The 7355-nt window shown below is 48.5% G+C and overlaps 1 protein-coding gene across 4 annotated transcripts in view; it reads left to right on the forward strand.

Annotated features, from left to right (window-relative positions):
• Nucleotides 1–7355, forward strand: part of TTLL11 (tubulin tyrosine ligase like 11) — a 240160-nt gene that overhangs the window by 78790 nt on the left and 154015 nt on the right. The gene's annotated exons all lie outside the window — the stretch shown is intronic.

Genomic DNA, 7355 nt, shown 5'->3' on the forward strand with positions numbered 1-7355 from the left:
ACTGCAATAATACAGGAGAGAAATGCTAAGAGGACTCAGGGACCCTTAGGTGTGCTAAGAAGTAGAAATGTCAGAATGTGGTGACTGGGCGGGGTGGGGAATGAAGAAAAGGTAGAAGACAGGATGATCCCAGATCTCTGGCCTGGGGACATGGGTGGAGAGTGGTGACGGTTCACTGATAGTGGAAACACAAGAGGAGTAGATGTGACAATGAGTTTAGTGTTGGACATGTCACATGGGTAGTGATATGAGTCTGGAGTCCACGGGAGGTGTGCTCCAGAGTGGGGAGTTACCAGCATTCAGGACCCACTTTAACTGGAGTCCAGAGAGAGGCTGGAACCACCTAGCCTTAGCATTTGAAGTGACGTCACCTGTGATCCCAGGTGTGGTGTGACATTGAACCAGTAAGAGAATGGGCAGGCTCCAAGAAGCATTTGCCAGGAGCCACTCCATCTAAGCCCTTTCTGTGTTGGGCAGGGACAGAGCAGGCCAGGGACAGGGCAGGCCAGGGAATCCAGATCTGAGGGCGATGGTTTCCTGCCTTCAAGGAGGTAGCAGCCTCTCTCTGCAGGGTTTTGGAGTTCAGGGGAAACCTCTAGTACAACACATAGGAATGAAAGTGCTGTTCCCTACCTTGCAGGGTCAGATCTCAAGTGGACATGCCGACAGGCCCAGCCCATTGCCTGGCACTGATCAATACCCCAGAGGGTCAACACTGCCATTTTGTTCAAGAGAGTATTGGGAGGGTACTGACTTGAGTGCTCCGAAACATGACACTGATGTTCTTGTGATTCAGATGACACTGATGTTCTTGTGATTCACATGACACTGATGTTCTTGTGATTCACATGACACTGGTGTTCTTGTGATTCACATGACACTGATGTTCTTGTGATTCAGATGACACTGATGTTCTTGTGATTCACATGACACTGATGTTCTTGTGATTCACATGACACTGATGTTCTTGTGATTCAGATGACACTGATGTTCTTGTGATTCACATGACACTGATGTTCTTGTGATTCAGATGACACTGATGTTCTTGTGATTCAGATGACACTGATGTTCTTGTGATTCACATGACACTGGTGTTCTTGTGATTCACATGACACTGATGTTCTTGTGATTCAGATGACACTGATATTCTTGTGATTCACATGACACTGATGTTCTTGTGATTCACATGACACTGATGTTCTTGTGATTCACATGACACTGATGTTCTTGTGATTCACATGACACTGGTGTTCTTGTGATTCAGATGACACTGGTGTTCTTGTGATTCACATGACACTGATATTCTTGTGATTCAGATGACACTGATGTTCTTGTGATTCACATGACACTGATATTCTTGTGATTCTTGTGCTTTCTTTTTTTTAATGTTTAAGGTATAAATATGGCAGGAATGTGAGAGACAAGGGACTCTGTGATGTTGGGCAGGAGGAAGGGCCCAGCCCGTGATCTGAAGCGCTCTTGATGGTAATGGAGTCTTATACATTTGGAAGTCAGTTAAGATTAGTTAGTTCATTAGCAGGAAGTCCTCATTATTGGAAAAGGAATTTAGCTGGAGGGAGAGCTCTCTCAGCAGTGGGGTGTTCTGTTCTGGGTGGGCTCAGCCATGATGCCTTCCGGGCCTCTCAGCTGGAGCCTGAGAGGAAGCAGAAAGCCATCACAGACAGGAGGCCGGGAAGCTGCGGCTTGGGCTGGACTTGGCAGTGATGGCCCCAGGACCGTGGGAAACATGGTGTCGCTATCCATGGGGACCAGGAAGCAGTGGAGATGGGTCCCAGTACCAGGGGTGGAGAACTACAGGATAATGTAGAAAGGGGTTTAGGTTGGGATGAACCTCCATCAGGAATCTGTTGGACGATCAGACTAATAAAATTAAAATGATAAAGTGGTACCGTACTAAGTATGAATTCTAGATATTATTAAATACTGTTGGTCCTCCTGGAACCACAGGGACACTGACATGCAGAGACGGCCAGGCCTGACAGCCCGTGCTGAGGTTCGGATGTGGTTCAAGTGTGTCCCCGAAGGGTGCATGTGTTGGGGGCGTGGCCCTCAGTGCGGCAATGGTGGGAAAGTGGCACACCTTTACGACGAGGCAGGACTGATTGGAGGTCTTTATGTCATTAGGGCCCATTAGGGTCATGCTTCAAAGGGATTGAGGAGAAGAAGGGATTAAGGTAGTTTCTCTGGGACACTGAATTCTCACAAGGGCTAGATGTTACAGAGTGAGCCTGTCCCCTAAATCACTCTTTGGCTTCCTGTATGGCCATGTGATCTCTCCCTCTCACATGCGATCCCATTACTGTGATGCCATCTGCCATATAGCCTTCACCCTGGCCAAGTCAATGTCAATGCCATGCTATAAAACCTCCAAAACTATAAGCTAAAAAATAAACTCTTTTCTTTACAAATTACTCAGTCTCTGGTGTTTTGTTACAGTAACAGAAAATAGACTAATACAACTAGGAAGTGGCTATACTGAGATTTGAACCAAGGTCTCTCTGACACTCTACACTCTGTTGCTCCCCACAGACAATCAGACATCTGGACTGGGTGGATGTCAAGGGAAGCGTCAGCCTGGGGGGGGGGGTCTTCATGTGCTCAGGGATCACCCAAGGATCTTAGAATGCTGTGCTTCCAGCCTTTTGAGTTTGGCTTAGCACCATGTGTTAGGAGAACCAGGTAAGGATGGGCGGAGGGCTGGCTGGGACTGGACCTGTGGGGAAAGACAAAGGAGGCAATACAGGGCCAACTCACAGGACTGCTGTCGTTGGTCCCCTCAGCCCCAGCAAAAGAGGTCTGGTTGGGAAGAGATCTGAGAAGAAAAGGGACAGTTTCCCAGAATGACTTATTCCTTCTTGTTAAGCAGGTTTATAGTCCCAGATGTGCTCTGGAGTGGCTTTTTGATTGCTCATTAATGATGGATAGATTATGCCCCACATAAAGTGACCATTCCCCAAGGGTGGGACCCGTTTCGATGGCATTGAACACAGGCTGGATTTGAGGTGAAGCACGCGGAGGGCAGGCTCCTCCTTGCCTCTTGGTTTTCTTGAGGAGCCCGCATCATGCTGTGTCTGCCTCTCAGGCGAATTTCAGCGCCTCTTCCAAAGAGCATCGTGGGCCCAGGCCCGACACTTCCATTGCACCCTCCAGCTGGGTAACCACAGGCTCCTGCTTGATTCTCTGGGCTTCAGTTTCTTCATTCTCTACAAAATGGCAATTTGAAGGCTAAATAAAGTGATAACTCTGCAAAGTGTTGGATTCTGTAAGAGCACCCCCCCCACACACACACAAAATGTCATGCCATTGTTCAGAATGAGAAGAATGAATTCCAAGGTTTCTTTGGAAATGACCTCCTCAGATGCCCCAGTTCATGATGGTAGAAAGAACTCTGGGTTGGAAATCTGGAGATTTGGGGTTTCTGTTCTGGCTCTGCCACTAGCTGTGTGGCCTTCAGCACGTCTCCATGCCCCTTGGCCTCAGTTTGTTTATAAAGTGTGTGTGCACCTGCGTGTGTGCACGTGTGTGCCGCGATCATTCCTTCTTGGGCCTTCAAGAGCTGCTTGTGAAGATTGGGGGAGCTGAACATGGAGAAGGACTTGTGAAAGGAAAGGATCTAGTGGAGGGTGGCAGGCCAGGAAAGCGCTCTCAGAAGAAGTTTGGGCTGGGGTGTAGACGAGGGGTGGGAGCCCCGCAGGCAAAGGGGCGGCAGAGAGGCTGGCGGAGGCCCTGGGCAGGCGCGCATCACTGCACAGAGCCTGAAAGGGACGGCGGGACGGAGCAGGGGGTGAGTCTGGCAGGACGGGCTGGTGCTGCCTGCCAAGGAAGGGGCCCTTCAGCACGAGCCATGCCAAGGAGTCGCACATGAGTGGCCTGCTACACGACCTCAGAGAGCGAATGTGGTTTGTTTTAAACCATCTGAGTAAACATAATACTCATCAGTGACAAAACCCTTTTTTTTTTTTATTGAACTCAGGGGTACTTGACCACCAAGCCACCTCCCCATCCCTGTTTTGCATTTTATTTATGAACAGGGTCTTGCTGAGTGGCTTAGCGCCTCACTTTTGCTGAGGCTGGCTTTGAACTCGCCATCCTCCCGAGCTGCTGGGATTACAGGTGTGTGTCACTGTGCCTGGCATAGGCTTTTTTTTTTTTTTTTTTTTAACTTACCATTTAGGTTTTCTTAAGTAGAATCTTTCCAAAGCCAGGAGGTGGCAAGAATGTATGAGCTCACAGTGGCGGGTATTCCTTTCCACGTGGCCTGCATTCCCCCTGTCAAGAGGCTTATCAGGGTACTCTCCCTCCAGCTCAAGGTACCCCCCATCTGAGGTTAAAATCCGAGTCTTGCCAGACACCAGGTTTTTTTTTTTTTTCCTTCTAAGATTGGGAGAGTAATTGTGTCAAAGTTAATCATCTCCAGGAGATTCTGGACAACACAGTCTGATTCAAAATGCGATCGCAAAGGCCTGAGTTAGCTGCGTGGCCATAGCAGCTCAATTATACTCACTCAATGAAGGGAACTTCTGATCGCCCTCCCCACTTCCATCCAGTGAGACCTGCTCCTTTTCCTGCATGCGCTGAATCCCTGAATGGCACCATCACCCCCATAACTGATGAAGCCCCACATCCCAAGATGGTCTATGACTCCTTCCTCACTCCCTCCCCCTTCACATCCTTCCAGTTGCCAGGGGCCCCTGACCCGACTCCCTCTCTTTCATTCCTGTGTCTGACCCCATCATCCCTGCCCCAGCTCAGGCCTTGGGGACTTTCCTGTGTCCCCTCCAGGGCGTCTTCTACCAGCAGCAGATCTTGCCACAATACTTATCTAAACAAGTCGCTTCCTTCTCAAAACCTTTCAATAAGTCTCCCTCATTTCAGGACATTGTCCAAACTCCCTAAAATGACTCAAGGCCTTTCCTTAGGACCCTCCTTCATACCCAAACTTGATTTTCATTCTCCTTCCTCACACATATCCCTCATTCATTCTGGGCATGGAGTCTGGAATATGAGTGTCAATGTTCAAACCCTGGCTCATGATCCATTGGCTGTGTAACTTCTGGCAAGGTACTTAACATCTCTGGGCCTCCATTTCCCTATGTGTAACATAGGACTGTTGAGGGGATTCAATGACATAAAGTGCACAGAGCAGCGCCTGATCCACAATAGGAGATTGACAGGGTGTGAGTGGTGGTGGTGGTGTGACCTGGCCCCCGCTGAGCTCACTAGTGGGATCTCCTTCTTCACACCCGTGCTAACTCCTCTGTTTGCTGTGCCCTGGATGTCCTCTGCTCTCTCCTGCCTTCTATTATCTGTTCAAGCTCTTCCTCTCAGCCCCACCACTCCACCTCCTTCCTGCTCTGCCCCTTGACTGGCCCTTCTCGTCCTTCCTGTTTAGCTTTGGTAACCTGCCCACAGGCTGCCTTCAGTCTGAACCGGCCTCAGGAATTGCCTCGAGCATTGGGAGTAGGAACCTGCCCTGGGTACCAGGCGCAGGCTGCTGCAGCGGGTACCCCACCGTCCGCCTCCTGGCAGCATGCGCTTTGAGATACCTATTTTGTCTACAGAAGCTTGTCTTTGCTTAAGATCTGCAGCCTGTACCTGTGACACCAAGGGCCTGGGCGGCTGAGATTGAATGCAAATCATCCTGAATGACGAAGGGCTGCTCTAATTGGCTTTGACTTCCCTGGTATTGCAAGCCCCATGTTTCTTCAGAAACCGTCCTCTTCCCTGCCCCTCACTGCAAATAGCGTCTTGTGGCTTGGTATTCCAGCCGCCGCATTTCTCCCTCCAAATATTTTAGCTTGCTTCTCCCAGACGCCCAGCTGACTTCCTCAGATGCATCATAAATCTCCCACTCTTCTAGAGCATCCCAGCACGCTGATCACAACAGCACAGCGTGACCTCTCGGGGTGATTAATGCCACCTGCGTGTTCGTAACACAGCCTTCAACGGTGGAGATGTCAAGATAAATCACGGTTCAGCACTTGTTAGCTGGGCTGAAGCCAGGAACCTTAGTGTGGCCCCTGTATTTTATAGGTGAGTACAACGGAGCTCAGGAGGTTAGGCGACTTTCTCAAGGTCACACAGTCAGAAATCGCCCAAGAAAACTGGGACCCAAATCCAGATTTTCTGTTTTTCACCTCAACATTTTTTCTCCAACTCATCAAAAGCTATTTAAAACTTTTTAAAAATTTTAATTTAAAAATTGCGGTAAAATATACATAACAAAATTTATTGGCACAACCATTTTTAACTGAAGTTCAGGCCATTGAGTACAATCGTCCTGTGCAACCATGGCTGCCACCTATCTCCAGAACTTTTTTCATCTTGAAGAATGGAAACTCCATTCCCATTAAACACTAACACCCAATTCCCATAATCCCACCCCCTGGCCACCACCAGTCCTGTTTCTGTGTCTAGGAATTTGACTATCCGGTGGACCTCACATATGTGGAATCATAGTGTTGGTCTTTTTGTGTCTGGATTACTTCCCCGGCACTCTGTCTTCAAGGTCTGTCCTTGTCATGGTTAGAATTTCCTTCCTTCTTCGCGCTGAGTGCTATTCCATTTGCTGAGATGATGCTTTAACATCTCAGGGGAGTTGTAGTTTTAGAACAAGGCGACTTTCCCAGGCGCCTTTCCTAAATATCCACTAGGGGGCGGCAAAAGATGCAGAAATTCCTCAGTAAACCTGATGAGTGCTGAGTAATCTGGCCACCGCATCCTGGGTATCTCTTTGAGCCGTCCACCTATACGTTACAGAGATAATGGATTTCACATCCAGCAGCAGTTTTGGCGAAAACCAGAGATAGCATCAGCTGTAATCTCAGTGCAAGTCTTCCTCACACTCTTGCTGACACCCCGCCAGAGAACTTCATGCGAGATGATGGTTTCAGATTGTATTTTTATTTAACTCACATTAGCTTGATGATTCTTGCAGGGAGTACACATCACAATCACCTGTAGTGATTTTTCCTAAATACACATGCCCAGGTCTCAGCTAAGACCTAAGTCAGAATTTCTGGGGCTGGGACCCAGGTATAAGAACCAGTGCATTAGTTCTTAGCTTTAATAATTGGCAGTGGAGGGGGGGGGGTCTCCCTAGAATAAAAACCTCAGAGCATAATGGGTATAAATTCTGAAAAATCATTTCCTTTTCCCCAATAAGTGTCCAAAGGGTCTTGTGGCCATGGGAACCACATTCTGAGCAATATGAAGCTTTCCTATAGGTTGCACCTATATTTTAACCAGTTGGGAACCCAGGCAGGAGATTTGAAAACTGGAGAAAACTGGCCAGCTCAGGATCCACAGATACAGTTCCAAGGGGCCAAACTCTT

This window comes from Spermophilus citellus (genome assembly GCF_964194105.1).
Source record: "Spermophilus citellus genome assembly, chromosome: 2".
In the NCBI taxonomy this organism is placed as follows: Eukaryota; Metazoa; Chordata; class Mammalia; order Rodentia; family Sciuridae; genus Spermophilus; species Spermophilus citellus.